The 14,269-nt window shown below is 48.8% G+C and overlaps 2 non-coding genes across 2 annotated transcripts; both read right to left on the bottom strand.

Annotated features, from left to right (window-relative positions):
* Positions 1-534: 534 nt before the first annotated feature.
* LOC121293439 lies at positions 535-698 on the bottom strand. Its single transcript, XR_005946520.1, has one exon. It is a non-coding gene; the product is annotated as a U1 spliceosomal RNA (small nuclear RNA).
* An 11,168-nt stretch (positions 699-11,866) lies between these two features.
* trnar-ccu lies at positions 11,867-11,939 on the bottom strand. The gene has a single exon. It is a non-coding gene; the product is annotated as a tRNA-Arg (tRNA).
* Positions 11,940-14,269: the final 2,330 nt, after the last annotated feature.

The raw sequence follows: 14,269 nt of genomic DNA, 5'->3' as shown, positions 1-14,269 counted from the left end.
TGCACAAATTTTTCCACGAGGGACAGGTGGTACAGCACAGTCCAACTACTTGGAGCTTTCCGAGGCAGGGCGGCCAGACCCATCCTTCACAACACCGGGACAGGTACAACCTCAGATCCCACATACTGCATCCCTTCTGCCATATCTAACTTAGTTTATTTAATTTATGGATGAATTACTCTAGTATACCCGCTCTTTACACTTTATTGTAATTTATTATTTTACACAGGTATCGATCTTATACTTAACAAGCTATTTTTAAGAAAGAGAAAATAAAGACTAGAGACCTAAACACAAACTATAGACCTTAATTTTACTTTAAAGATTAGAAATACTCACCAATCCAACTCACCAATCAGCTGCTCTCCCCGCTCTCTGTTTACAATGAAGTCTCTGCACTGCAGTGGGTGAAGTGTGAAGATTGAATTGAGTGAGTTGCTGGGTTAATTAGCTTGAGCATGACAGCTTAGAATAAAAACCCTTGCTGAAGTTTGAATAATTCAAACTGTAAGCTCTGTTCTTTAATTTATAAATCAGGGTAAAGCACGTACACAGTCCCCCACTAGCACAAATTTTGCAGTCAAGTATCCCACATTTGGGGACATTGCAAGAGTCAGCAGACCCCGAGTGCAATGGGATAGCCTCACCCTGGGAACCCGAACTTCATGATCATTGTTTCTCCCCTGCCAGGTAAGTATGTTTACTAAATCCATACGCTGCCAGTCCATATCAAGCACTGCCTCTCATAGTCACACACACTCAGTTTCAAATCATAATGTCGCTCTTTTCGGAACCTGTGGCCACTTAGACATGTCAATTCTTTCCACTGATTTCGTGCTTGTCCATTCCTCTAGAGAAAAGGCTGCCCTTATTTGCAGATTACCCTTGAAAGGAAATGAATGTTGTTTGCAGTACGAATACTGTCCATCTGGTTCCAAAAAAAAAACTGCTGGAAAAACTCAGCAGGTCTGACAGCATCTGTGGAGAGAAAGGCAGAGTTACCTACTTGCAACGGTAACTCTGTCTTTCTCTCCACAGATGCTGTCAGACCTGCTGAGCTTATGCAGCATTTTTTGTTTTTGTTTCACATTTCCAGCATCTGCAGTATTTTCCCTTTACCTCACTCTCCATCTGCTGTGGCTGCTCCCTCACCTCTCAGGCTCACTCCTCACTCCTAACATGGTAAAGGAGCAGAAAAACCTCAATCTGTTTTTACATTGTTTTTGCAGAATCACAGAACGGTGACTGTGTAAAAGGAGGCCATTCGGTCCATCGTGTCTGTACCGTCTCTCTGAGCATTTTAACTTAGTGCCAATCTCCTGCCTTTTCCCCATACCCCTGCACATTGTTTCATTTTAAATAATCATCCAATTCCCTCTTGAATGCCTCAATCGAACCTGCCTCCACCACACTTCCAGGCAGTGCATTCCAAACCCTAACTACTTGCTAAGGGAAAAATAGTTTTCTCACCTCGCATTTGCTTCTTTAGCAAAACAGTTTAAAACTGTGCCCTCTAGTACTTGATCCATTTATGTCCAGGAAGAGTTTCTCCCTATTGACTCTGTCCAGACCCCTCATGATTTTGAAAACTTCTATCAAGTCTCCTCTCAACCGTCTCCTCCCCAAGGAAAACAGTCCCAACCTCTCCATTCTTTCCTCATAACTGAAGTGTCTCATCCCTGGAACCATGATCATAAACCTCTTCTGCATTCTCTCCAATGCGTTCACATCCTTCCTATAGTCTGGCGCCCAGAACTGTACACAATACTCCATCTGAGGTCTAACCAGTGTCTTATATAAGTTCGTCATAACCTCCCTGCTCTTGTATTCTACGCCCCTATTAATGAAGCCTAGAATACTGTATGCTTTAGAAACAGCTCTCTCCACCTTTAATGACTTATGTGCATATACACCCAGGTCTCTCTACTCCTGCACAACATTTAGAATAGTATCCTTTATTTTATACTGTCTCTCCATGTTCTTTGTACCAAAGTATATCACCTCTCACTTCTCCGCATTGAACTTCATCTGCTACCTATCTGCCCACTCCACCAATGTGTCAATATCCTTTTGAAGTTCTACACTCTCATCCTCACAGTTTACAATTCTCCCAAGTTCTGTGTTGTCCGCAAGCTTTGAAATTGTCCCCTGCACACCAATGTCTAGATCATTCCCCTCCAAGTCATTCACCATCCTGACTTGGAAATATATTGCTGTTCCTTCATTGTCGCTGGGTCAAAAACATGGAACTCCCTCCCTAACAGCACTGTGGGTGTACCTACACCACATGGACTGCAGCGGTTCAAGAAGGCAGCTCACCACCACCTTCTCAAGGGCAATTAGGGATGGGCGATAACATCAAGAAAAGCAAGTCCCAATACCAACCCCTGGGGAACTCCACTACAAACCTTCTTCCAGCCCAAAAAATACCCATTAACCATTACTCTCTGTTTCCTATCCCTCAACCAATTTTGTACCCATGTTGCTACTGTCCCTTCTATTCCACGATCTATAACTTTCCTCACAAGTCTGTTGTGTGGAACTGTATTGAACACATTTTGGAAGTCCTTATACACCACATTAACGGCCTTGCCCTCATCAAACATCTGTTACCTCTTTAAAACACTCTAGCAAATTAGTTAGACACGATTTTCCTTTAACAAATCCACGCTGACTCTTCTAAATCAATCCACATTTTTCCATCTGACTATTAATTCTATCCCGAGTAATTGTTTCTAGAAGTTTCCTCACTGCTGAAGTTAAACTGTCTGGTCTGTAGTTGCAGGGCAGATCTTTACAACCTTTTTTGAACAAGGGCATCATTTTGCAATTCTCCAGTCCTCCAGCACCTCCCCCGAATCCAGAGAACATTGAAAGATTATTGCCAGTGACTCTGCAATTTCCACTCTCACTTCCTTCAATATTCTTGGATGCAGCTCATCCGGTCCCAGTACCTCATCAACTTTAAGTACCGACAGCGTATCCAGTATCTCCTCCTTATCAATTTTAAACCCTTCTAGTGACTGAGTTTCCTCCTCTGTCACCATGGCCTGGGCAACATCTGCCTCATAGGTAAAGACAGATGCAAAGTATTCATTTAACACCTCAGCCATGCCTCTTGCCTCTATGTGTAAATCCCATTTTTGGTCCCTAATCAGCCCTACTCCTCCTTTTACCACGGGTTTACTGTTGATGTGCTTACAGAATACTTTGGAATTTCCTTTTATGTTAGCTGCAAGTTTTTTCATAATCCCTCTTTGCTTCTTGTATTTGCTTTTTCACATCCCTTCTGAACCTTCTATATTCAGCTTGGATCTCAATTGTATTCACTCCCTGACACCCGTTGTAAGCACACTTTTTCTTTAACTTAATTTCTATCTCCTTTGTCATCCAGGAACCTCTGGGTTTGTTTGTCCTGCCTTTCCCTTTTGAGGGAACATACCTTGACTGTGCCCAAACCATCTCCACTTGGTGGTAGCCCATTGTTCAGCTACCGTTTTTCCCACAAACCTTTGGTTCCAGTCTATCCGGCCCTGCTCCATTCTTGCCCCATTGAAGTCTGCTCTCTGCTTGTTGATTATTCTTATTCTGGATTGACCAATGTCACTTTCCACCATCATCCTAAACCTTATGAAACAATGATCACTGACCCCTAAATGTTCCCTCACTGTCACTTGATCTACTTGGCCCACCTCATTCCCAAGAACCAGGTCTAGCAGTGCCGCCATTCTTGTTGGACTGGACACATATTGCTGCAGGAAATTCTTCTGAACACAATCAAGGAACAGTTGTCCCTCACTGCCCCTTACACTACCATTATCCCAGTCTAAATACGGGTAATTAAAGGCCCCATTATAACTACTCCAAGATGTTTACATCTCTCTGTAATTTCCTTGCAGATTTGTTCCTCTATATCCTTCCCACTGTCTGGTGGTCTATATATTACACCGAGCAAGGTAATCGCACTTTTCTTATTCCTTAGCTCAAACCAAATCGATTCTGTCATTGAATCCTCCAACACATCCTTTTTCTCCAATACTTCAGTTCCCCCCTTAACTAAAAATGCCATCCCTCCTTCTTTTCCCCATTTCCTATTTTTTCTGAACACCTCGTATCCAGGTATAATTAACACCCAGATCTGTCCTTCCTTAAGCCAGATCTCTCTTATTGCCACAACATCATAATCCCTGAGGCATCTGTGCCTGTAACTCCCCAATTTTATCTATATATACCCTGTGCATTCACATACATGCAGTGTAACCCCTGATTTAATGTAGAGACAGAACAGTAAATACTGCAACCCTGCTTAAACCACATGGACAGGCAGAATTGCTTTGAACCGTATGCTTGTAAAAAGCTAACCCCTTGTTCACATTGTCAGGGATAAACATTGGGGAAGGATGTGAAACTTTAGATAATGGAACAAGATTAACCCTTTCAGCTCGGGCTGTATTCCCTGGGGTTTAGAATGTCAACTGGTGATTTGACTGAGGCTTTCAGGATATTAGTAGCAACAGCTGGTGTCTTCTATCCAGATGTAGGAGCAGACTGAAAGAGTGCTGTTATTCTTGGTGTGGAATCAGTAAATAAAAGCTGAGAAATGAAGAAAGACTTGACTTCAGTGTTCTGTCATTCACCGCCCAGCTATCTGAGCTACCTGTTCTGTGGAAGGGTCATGAGGACTTTAAACGTCAACTCTTTTCTTCTCTGCCGAAGCTGCCAGACCTGCTGAGTTTTTCCAGGCAATTCTGTTTTTGTTTTGGATTTCCAGCATTTGCAGTTTTTTGTTTTTATATCTGAGCTTTGACAGCCTGGCTGTTAGATACAAGATGAGACGATTTGTCAGAGTCGTCATGTTCTGGTAGAAATGTCGGCAACATGAGGTGAGAGTGGGGTCACTCCAGTCTCTTCAATGAAAATGTGACCATTTCCTGAGAGAACATTGTCAGTTCCAGGGAGTTTGAGGTTCGGTTCCATTGGAATGTGACTCTCCTGGAGCCTCAGGGAATAGGGGAGGAATTGTCGAGAGTTTTCCTGAAATGGTCACATTCCAAGAGACAGCATCCCTAGGTGGTGGGACAGCAGCGAGCATGTTGATGTTGTCTGCCGGATGAGACAAGTTTGATGGGTCTGATAGAAATGTACAAAATGATGGATAAGTTAAGAGTATGTGCAGACTGTGTATTATATCTGAGCCCGGCCTGGTGTGTGGCTCAGAGATTTCACCCAGTCAGTAGCTGAGCCCTGTGACAATCCCCAGACTGTAATTCCCCCCATTAGAGAATTCAGCTCTTCCCCCATCTGTCCCTCACTAGGATCCGTGTACAAATCGGCCGACACACACAGTTCATTCATTTTCCTTCCCGATGTTTAATTCCCGATCTTAAACTTCTTATGTTTAAGTCAAATAAAACATAAGAACATCTGAAAAATGACAGGCAGGAAAAGATCCTCTGGTCCGTCCAGCCTGTCCCACACAAATGCAGCAAAATATATCGACTTCTCCAGCCCAACCGAGACTGTGTGACCTCCTGGGAGAGACCAGAAAACAGGCTCAAAACCAACCTTCATTTCAGAGAAAACTTTCTGCAAGTTTGTAATCTGGCCTCGGTTTTATATTTTATTTTACTCGGCTTTAGTGGGCTTGCTTAACTTGGCCATTTTATACTAACATCAGATGAACAGAAAAAGAAGCCATATTAATGCTGTTGACCTTTTACAACAAACTAACCCAAAACAGTGTTATGAAGCAGTCACTAACTAGCAACAGATGATTTCATTAGAAGGAAGTGCCTCAATTACTCGGGTAATTGAAGAATAAGTAATTAATAATTGGTAGTTAATTAGAAGTCTGTTTGTGTTATTTCTGCATTTCTTATGAGAGAATTAAAGTGCTGTAACAGCTGGGAGAGAAAAGCCATAGGCCTAGGACTCCCTTCCTAACAAGAACATACACTGTCCTTGGCTGTTGAGTCTGTATTAATGAATGGGACTCCTACAAAGACATCACGATAAGAGACAGGGCTTAAAGGAAGGCATTGTTTCAGTTCAAGACAAATGCATAATTAGCTGGAACCAATGGAGGTAACTCAGCACATTATTGACAAATTATAAACCAATTAGCCATTTCCAAAAACTTAGCTAAACTGGGATTAAAATATCTCTTCAATATAATAAAAGGATTGCAGGAACCATCTTTAGGAAGTTAAGGATTGTGTAAGATTAAAAGAAAAGGCTTATAAAGTTGCCAGAATTAGTAGTAAACCTGAGGATTCGGAGTTTTTTAGAATACAGTAAAGGAAGACCAAGAAACTGTTAAAGAAAGGGAGAGTAGAATATGAATGCTATCCAGCAAAAAACTTTAAAATGGACTGTAAAAGCTTCTATAGATATGTAAAAAGGAAGCGTTTGGATAAGACAAACCTGGGTCCATTGCAGGCAGAGTCAGGAAAATTCGTAATGGGAAATAGAGAAACAGCAAAGAAGCTAAATGATTACTTTGTGTGTTTTCACTGAGCAAGATACAGGAAATCTCCCAGATTTAGAGATCCAAGGGACGAGGGAGAATGAGGAGTTGAAGGAAATTAGTATTAGTAAGAAGGTTGAATAGGAGAAATTAATGAGACTGAAAGTTGATAAGTCCCCTGGACCTGATGTTCTGCATCCCAGAGTGTTGAAAGAGGTTGCCATAGAGATAGAGGATGCATTGGTGATCATTTTTCCAAAATGCTATAGATTCTGGAATGGTTCCTGAAGTTTGAAAGGTAGCAAATGTCACTCCACTATTTAAGAAGTGAGGGAGAGAAAAAACAGACCTCACATTAGTAATAGGGAAAAAGCTAGGATTTATCATAAAGGATGTGATAAATGGATACTCGGATAATCATGATCTGGTTGGGCAAAGTCAGCATGGATTTATGAATGGGAAATCATGTTTGACCAACTTGTCAGAGTTTTTGATGACGTTAGTAACAAAAATGGATAAAGGATAAATGGACGTCATATTCAGGATTTTCAGAAGGCTTTTGCTAAAATCCCCCACAGGAGGTTGATTAGCAAAATAGAAGCCAATGGGGTAGGAGGCAATATAGTGGCAGGATTAAGGATTGACTAACAGATGGAAAACTGAGAGCAGGAATAAACAGGTCATTCTCGTGTTGGCAGGCTGTGACTCGTGGGGTACCACAAGGATCAATACTTGGGCCCCAGCTATTCACAATATATATCAATAATTTGATGTGAGGACCAAATATAATATTTCCAAGTTCGCGGATGATGCAAAGCTAGGCAGGAATGTGAGTTGTGAGGATGATTTGGACAGACTTAGCGAGTGGGCAAGAACATGGCAGGTGGAATATAATGTGGAAGGATGTGAGGTTATCCAATTTGGTACAAGGAACCTAAATGGTAAGAGATTAGAAAGTGTAACGCTTTTTGGGAGTCAAACAATTAAACTAAATTAACAAAATGAGGGATAAATCAAGCACAGCCCCTAAGTCAGGTCAGCTGTAAAACCAAGGACAAAGTTTAAAGGAAACTTACAAACATTAAACCAAAATGAGATTAAAGAGGGAGATAAAACACTCCAGTCCCCGCGGTGCCCACCGAGCATGGAAGGTCTCGAGAGTGCCGGCAGACACCACGTGCTCCCTCTCCAGGGACACCCGGCCGTGAATGTAGCCGCGGAAGAGGGAAAAAAAATCGGGTGGGACTCCCCCCTCGATCGCCCACTGCCTGGGCCTGTTAATGGCCAGCTTGGCCAGGCCCAGGAGCAGGTTCACGAGGAGGTCCTCCTCCTTCCCGACTCCCTTCCGCACCGGGTGTCCATAGATCAGGAGCGTGGGGCTGAAGTGCAAACAAAACAGTCAAAGGGTTTTTAATTAACTGAAAAGGGAGTGCAGCCTACCACACCCTATATACGCATGGTCCACGAACTCCACAAGGCCACAAAAAGGGCAGGTATTCTGGGAGTCCGTGAACCTATGCATTCTCCGATTATAGGGGACTGCTGCATGCAACACCCTCCAACCCAGGTCCCCGATAGAAAGAGGGAGGACACCTCCCTAGGGGGCCGCCCATCGGGGGCATCTGCTGCCGGACGGCAACAAGGCACGCCAGGGCGTGTCCGGGCGACGGACAAGGGCGAGAAAATGGAAGGTGTGCAGCAGCAGTCCGTACAAAAAGCTCCTCCACGCCGTGCCAAATGGCACAGAGGGCATGTCCCCGAGGCGGCTCATATTGCGGGGCACCAGCACCCGAGGGAAGGTTCGGGGCTTGGGGCCAATGTGGAATTCCGTCCGAACAGGGGAACGTTCAGGCAGAAGACCACCGCGCAACTGGGCCACCTCGACAGCTAAAATAACATCGGGTCTGAGCATGACCATCCTTAGGTCTTGGATGGCATCGGCTGCGATCTGGACATTCTAAGACACGCAACGCACCAAATCCTGTGGGCGCATCCAGCCTAGTCCTCCGCCACCCATCACGTCCCCGATCCTGGTCACCCCAGCAGCCACAGCCCTCCTCTCCGCCAACCACTGAAAAGGCCGGAGGGGGGGATTCCTGAGCAACGGCTCTCTGATGATAGCCGCTACTCCTGACGGGGGAGAGCTGCATCGCGAGGCGACCATGTTCCAGACTTTGATCAGGTCCTGGTAAAAGACGGGCAACGCCTGCAAGGAGCCACCGAGGCCCCTCTGTACTATAAACAGGAGCTGCACGTCATAATTCAGGCTGTGCACCTGACGGAAGAAATACGTCGTCAGGGCCACCATCTCGGAGGAGGCTCGATGTAGAGGTATCGCTGCAGGGTCTGAAGGCGGAAAGTCGCTACTTGCGTGCGTCGGCACACTAGCGCCTGACCACCCTCCCTAAGCGGGAGACTCAGAACCTCAGCAGCGACCCAGTGCAATCTTTTGTCCCAGAAGAAGTCAACTAACAATTTCAGAATTTTTGTGACAAAGTCCGGGGGAGGGGTCAAAGTGACCAGCCGATACCACAACATGGCGGCGATCAGCTGGTTTATGACCAGGACTCGACTCCGGTAGGATAGCACTCGGAGCGGTCCTGTCCAGCGCCACAGGTGAGCGATGACTTTCGTCTCCAGTTCCTGCCAATTCACCGGCCGGGATGCCTCAGCGGGGCAGAGATGGACCCCCAGGTAGAGGAGGCTGGTCCTGCTCGAGGTGAAAGGCCTGAGCTCCTCGGGTAGGGGATCCATCTGCCACTGACCGACCAGGAGTCCAGAACACTTATCCCAGTTAATCCTGGCAGAAGAAGCGGCAGAATAGATCTCCTGGCACTCGCACATCGTCCGCAGGTCAGCCGGGTCACTAAACATAAGGAGCATGGCATCGGCATAAGCCGAAAGGACCACCCCGATGTCCGGCCCACGCAGAACCAATCCCGACAACCTCCTCCGCAAGAGGCGCAGGAAAGGCTCCACGCAAATAGAATACAACTGGCCGGACAGGGGGCAGCCCTGACCTACCCCTCTCCCAAAGTGAATGGTGCCATCTGGGACCCAGTATCCTTAACTAGACACTTAAACAGAAGTTTCCCTGACTGTCACAGAATGTGTTTCCAGACCAAACATTACTCCACCTCAGATGGGTTTTAAACCCACAATCCCTCGCTCAGGAGGCCAGTGCCTTATCCATTAGGCCATTGGGGCTGGATAATTTTAAAGTGTAACTCTTTTGGGAGTCAACCAATTAAACTAACTCCACAAAATAAGGGATAAAACAAACACAGCCCCGAAGTCAGGTCAGCTGTAAAACCAAGGACAAAGTTAAAAGGAAACTTACTAAAATCAGGACAAAATGTGATTAAAGAGGGAGATAAAACACCCCAGTCCCCGCGGTGCCCACCGAGCACGCAAGGCCTCGAGAGTGCCAGTAGACACCTCGTGCTCCCTCTCCAGGGACACCCGGCCGCAAACATAGCCGCGGAAGAGGGACAAACAGTCGGGCGGGACTCCCCCCTCGATCGCCCGCTGCCTCGACCTGTTAATGGCCAACTTGGCCAGGCCCAGGAGCAGGTTCACGAGGAGGTCCTCCTCCTTCCCGACCCCCTTCTTCACCGGGTGTCCATAGATCAGGAGCGTGGGGCTGAAGTGCAAACAAAACATTAACAAAAAGTTTTTAAATAACTAAAAAGGGAGTGCAGCCTACCACACCCTATATAAGCATGGTCCACAGACTCCACAAGACCACAAAAAGGGCAGGTGTCCTGAGAGTCCGTGAACCTATGCATTCTCCGATTATAGGGGACTGCTGCATGCAACACCCTCCAACCCAGGTCTCCGATAGAAAGGGGGAGGACACCTCCGTAGAGGGCCTCCCATCGGGGGCCTCCGCCGCCGGACGGCAACAAGGCACGCCAGGGCGTGTCCGGGCGGCGGACAAGGGCGAGAAAATGGAAGGTGTGCAGCAGCAGTCCGTACAAAAAGCCCCTCTTTGCCGTGCCAAATGGCACAGAGGGCATGTCCCCGAGGCGGCTCATATTGCGGGGCACCAGCACCCGAGGGAGGGTTCGGGGCTTGGGGCCAATGTGGAATTCCGTCCGAACAGGGGAACGTTCAGCAGGAAGACCACCGCACAACTGGGCCACCTCGAGACTTAAAAAGATGTAGGGTCCGAGCACGACCGTTGTCAGGTCTTGGATGGCATTGGCTGCGACTTGGACACTCACAGACGCGCGACACGCCAACTCCTGCGGGAGCATCCAGCCCAGTCCTCCGCCACCCAGCACATCCCCGATCCTGGTCACCCCTGCGGCCACCGCCCTCCTCTCCGCCAACCACTGAAAAGGCCGGAGGGGCGGATTCCTGAGCAGCGACTCTCTGACGATAGCCGCTACTCCTGACGGGGGAGAGCTGCGTCGCGAGGCGACCATGTTCCAGACTTTGATCGGGTCCTGGTAAAAGACGGGCAACGCCTGCAAGGAGCCACCGAGGCCCCTCTGTTCTATAAACAGGAGCTGCACGTCATAATTCAGGCCATGCACCTGACGGAAGAAATACGTAGTCAGGGCCACCATCTAGGAGGAGGCTCGATGTAGAGGTATCGCTGCAGGGTCTGAAGGCGGAAAGTCACCACCTGTGTGCGTAGGCACACTAGCGTCTGACAACCCTCCCTAAGCGGGAGACTCAGAACTTCAGCAGCGACCCAGTGCAATCTTTTGTCCCCGAAGAAGTCAACGAGCATTCTCTGGATTTTTGTGACAAAGTCTGGGGGATGGATCAAAGTGACCAGTCGATACCACAACATGGCGGCGATCAGCTGTTTTATGACCAGAACCCGACCCCGGTAAGATAGCACTCAGAGCAGTCCTGTCCAGCGTCGCAGGCGAGCGGTGACTTTCATCTCCAAGTCCTGCCAATTCACCAGCCAGGATTCCTCAGCGGGGCAGAGATGGACCCCCAGGTACAGGAGGCTGGTCCTCCTGCAGTTGAAAGGCCTGAGGACCTCGGGTAGGGGATCCATCTGCCAAGGGCCAACCGGGAGACCAGAACATTTATCCCAGTTGATTCTGGCAGAAGAAGCGGCAGAGTAGACCTCCTGGCACGCGTGCATCCTCCGCAGGTCAGCCGGGTCACTAAACATAAGGAGCACGGCATCGGCGTAAGCCGAAAGGACCACCCCGATGCTCGGCCCACGCAGAACCAATCCCGACAACCTCCTCCACAAGAGGCACAGGAAGGTCTCCACGCAAATAGAATACAACTGGCCGGTCAGGGGGCAGCCCTGACCTACCCGTCTCCCAAAGTGAATGGTGCCATCTGGGACCCAGTATCCTTAACTAGACACTTAAACAGAAGTTTCCCTGACTGTCACAGAATGTGTTTCCAGACCAAACATTACTCCACCCCAGATGGGTTTTAAACCCACAATCCCTGGCTCAGGAGGCCAGTGCCTTATCCATTGGGCCACTGGGGCTGGATAATTTTAAAGTGTAACTCTTTTGGGAGTCAACCAATTAAACTAACCCCACAAAATAAGGGATAAAACAAACACAGCCCCTAAGTCAGGTCAGCTGTAAAACCAAGGACAAAGTTAAAAGGAAGCTTACTAAAATCAGGTCAAAATGTGATTAAAGAGGGAGATAAAACACCCCAGTCCCCGCGGTGCCCACCGAGCACGCAAGGACTCGAGAGTGCCGGCAGACACCGCGTGCTCCCTCTCCAGGGACACCCGGCCGCGAACGTAGCCGTGGAAGAGGGACAAACAGTCGGGCGGAACACCCCCTCGATCGCCTGCTGCCCTGGAGCAGGTTCACGAGGAGGTCCTTGTCCTTCCTGACCCCTTTCCGCACCGGGTGTCCATAGATCAGGAGCGTGGGGCTGAAGTGCAAACAAAACATTAACAAAACGTTTTTAAATAACTAAAAAGGGAGTGCAGCCTACCACACCCTATATAAGCATGGTCCACAGACTCCACAAGACCACAAAAAGGGCAGGTGTCCTGAGAGTCCGTGAACCTATGCATTCTCCGATTATAGGGGACTGCTGCATGCAACACCCACCAACCCAGGTCCCCGATAGAAAGGGGGAGGACACCTCCGTAGAGGGCCTCCCATCGGGGGCCTCCGCCGCCGGACGGCAACAGGGCCGCCAGGGCGTGTCCGGGTGACGGACAAGGGCGAGAAAATGGAAGGTGTGCAGCAGCAGTCCGTACAAAAAGCTCCTCTTTGCCGTGCCAAATGGCACAGAGGGCATGTCCCCGAGGCGGCTCATATTGCGGGGCACCAGCACCCGAGGGAGGGTTCGGGGCTTGGGGCCAATGTGGAATTCTGTCCGAACAGGGGAATGTTCAGCAGGAAGACCACCGCACACCTGGGCCACCTCAAGACCTAAAATAACGTCGGGACCGAGCACGACCGTTCTCAGGTCTTGGATGGCATCGGCTGCGACCTGGACACTCACAGACGCACAACACGCCAACTCCTGCGGGAGCATCCAGCCCAGTCCTCCGCCACCCAGCACGTCCCCGATCCTGGTCACCCCAGCAGCCACTGCCCTCCTCTCCGCCAACCACTGAAAAGGCCGGAGGGGCGGATTCCTGAGCAGCGGCTCTCTGACGATAGCCGCTACTGCTGACGGGGGAGAGCTGTATCGCGAGGCGACCATATTCCAGACTTTGATCAGGTCCTGGTAAAAGACGGGCAACGCCTGCAAGGAGCCACCGAGGCCCCTCTGTACTATAAACAGGAGCTGCACGTCATAATTCAGGCTGTGCACCTGACGGAAGAAATACGTCGTCAGGGCCACCATCTAGGAGGAGGCTCGACGTAGAGGTATCGCTGCAGGGTCTGAAGGCGGAAAGTCGCCACCTGTGTGCGTAGGCACACTAGCGCCTGACCACCCTCCCTAAGCAGGAGACTCAGAACCTCAGCAGCGACCCAGTGCAATCTTTTGTCCCAGAAGAAGCCGACTAACAATTTCTGGATTTTTGTGACAAAGTCCGGGGGAGGGGTCAAAGTGACCAGCCGATACCACAACACGGCGGCGATCAGCTGGTTTATGACCAGGACTCGACCCCGGTAAGATAGCACTCGGAGCAGTCCTGTCCAGCGCCACAGGCGAGCGGTGACTTTCGTCTCCAGTTCCTGCCAGTTTGCCGGCCAGGATTCCTCAGCAGGGCAGAGATGGACCCCCAGGTAGAGGAGGCTGGTCCTGCTCGAGGTGAAAGGCCTGAGCTCCTCAGGTAGGGGATCCATCTACCACTGACCGACCACGAATCCAGAACATTTACCCCGGTTGATCCTGGCAGAAGAAGCGGCAGAGTAGACCTCCTGGCACTCGCGCATCCTCCGCAGGTCAGCCAGGTCGCTAACCATAAGGAGCACATCATCGGCGTAAGCCGAAAGGACCACCCCGATGCCCGACCCACGCAGAACCAAACCCGACAACCTCCTCCGCAAGAGGCGCAGGAAAGGCTCCACGCAAATAGAATATAATTGGCCAGACAGGGGGCAGCCCTGACGAACCCCTCTCCCAAAGCGAATTATGCCATCTGGGACCCATTAACCTTAACTAGACACTTAAACAGAAGTTTCCCTGACTGTCACAGAATGTGTTTCCAGACCAAACTTTGCTCCACCCTAGATGCGACTTGAACCCACAATCCCTGGCTTAGGAGGCCAGTGCCTTATCCATTAGGCCACTGGGGTTGGACTATTAGCAACTGTCGATGTACAAAGGGACATCACATAATATCCAGACTAATGTTCAGGCAGTCTGACTATCCTGTGGGGAATCAGGTGTGGA

The sequence above is a fragment of the Carcharodon carcharias genome, chromosome 21 (assembly GCF_017639515.1).
Source record: "Carcharodon carcharias isolate sCarCar2 chromosome 21, sCarCar2.pri, whole genome shotgun sequence".
In the NCBI taxonomy this organism is placed as follows: domain Eukaryota; kingdom Metazoa; phylum Chordata; class Chondrichthyes; order Lamniformes; family Lamnidae; genus Carcharodon; species Carcharodon carcharias.
This window is presented reverse-complemented; position numbering and strand designations above follow the sequence as displayed.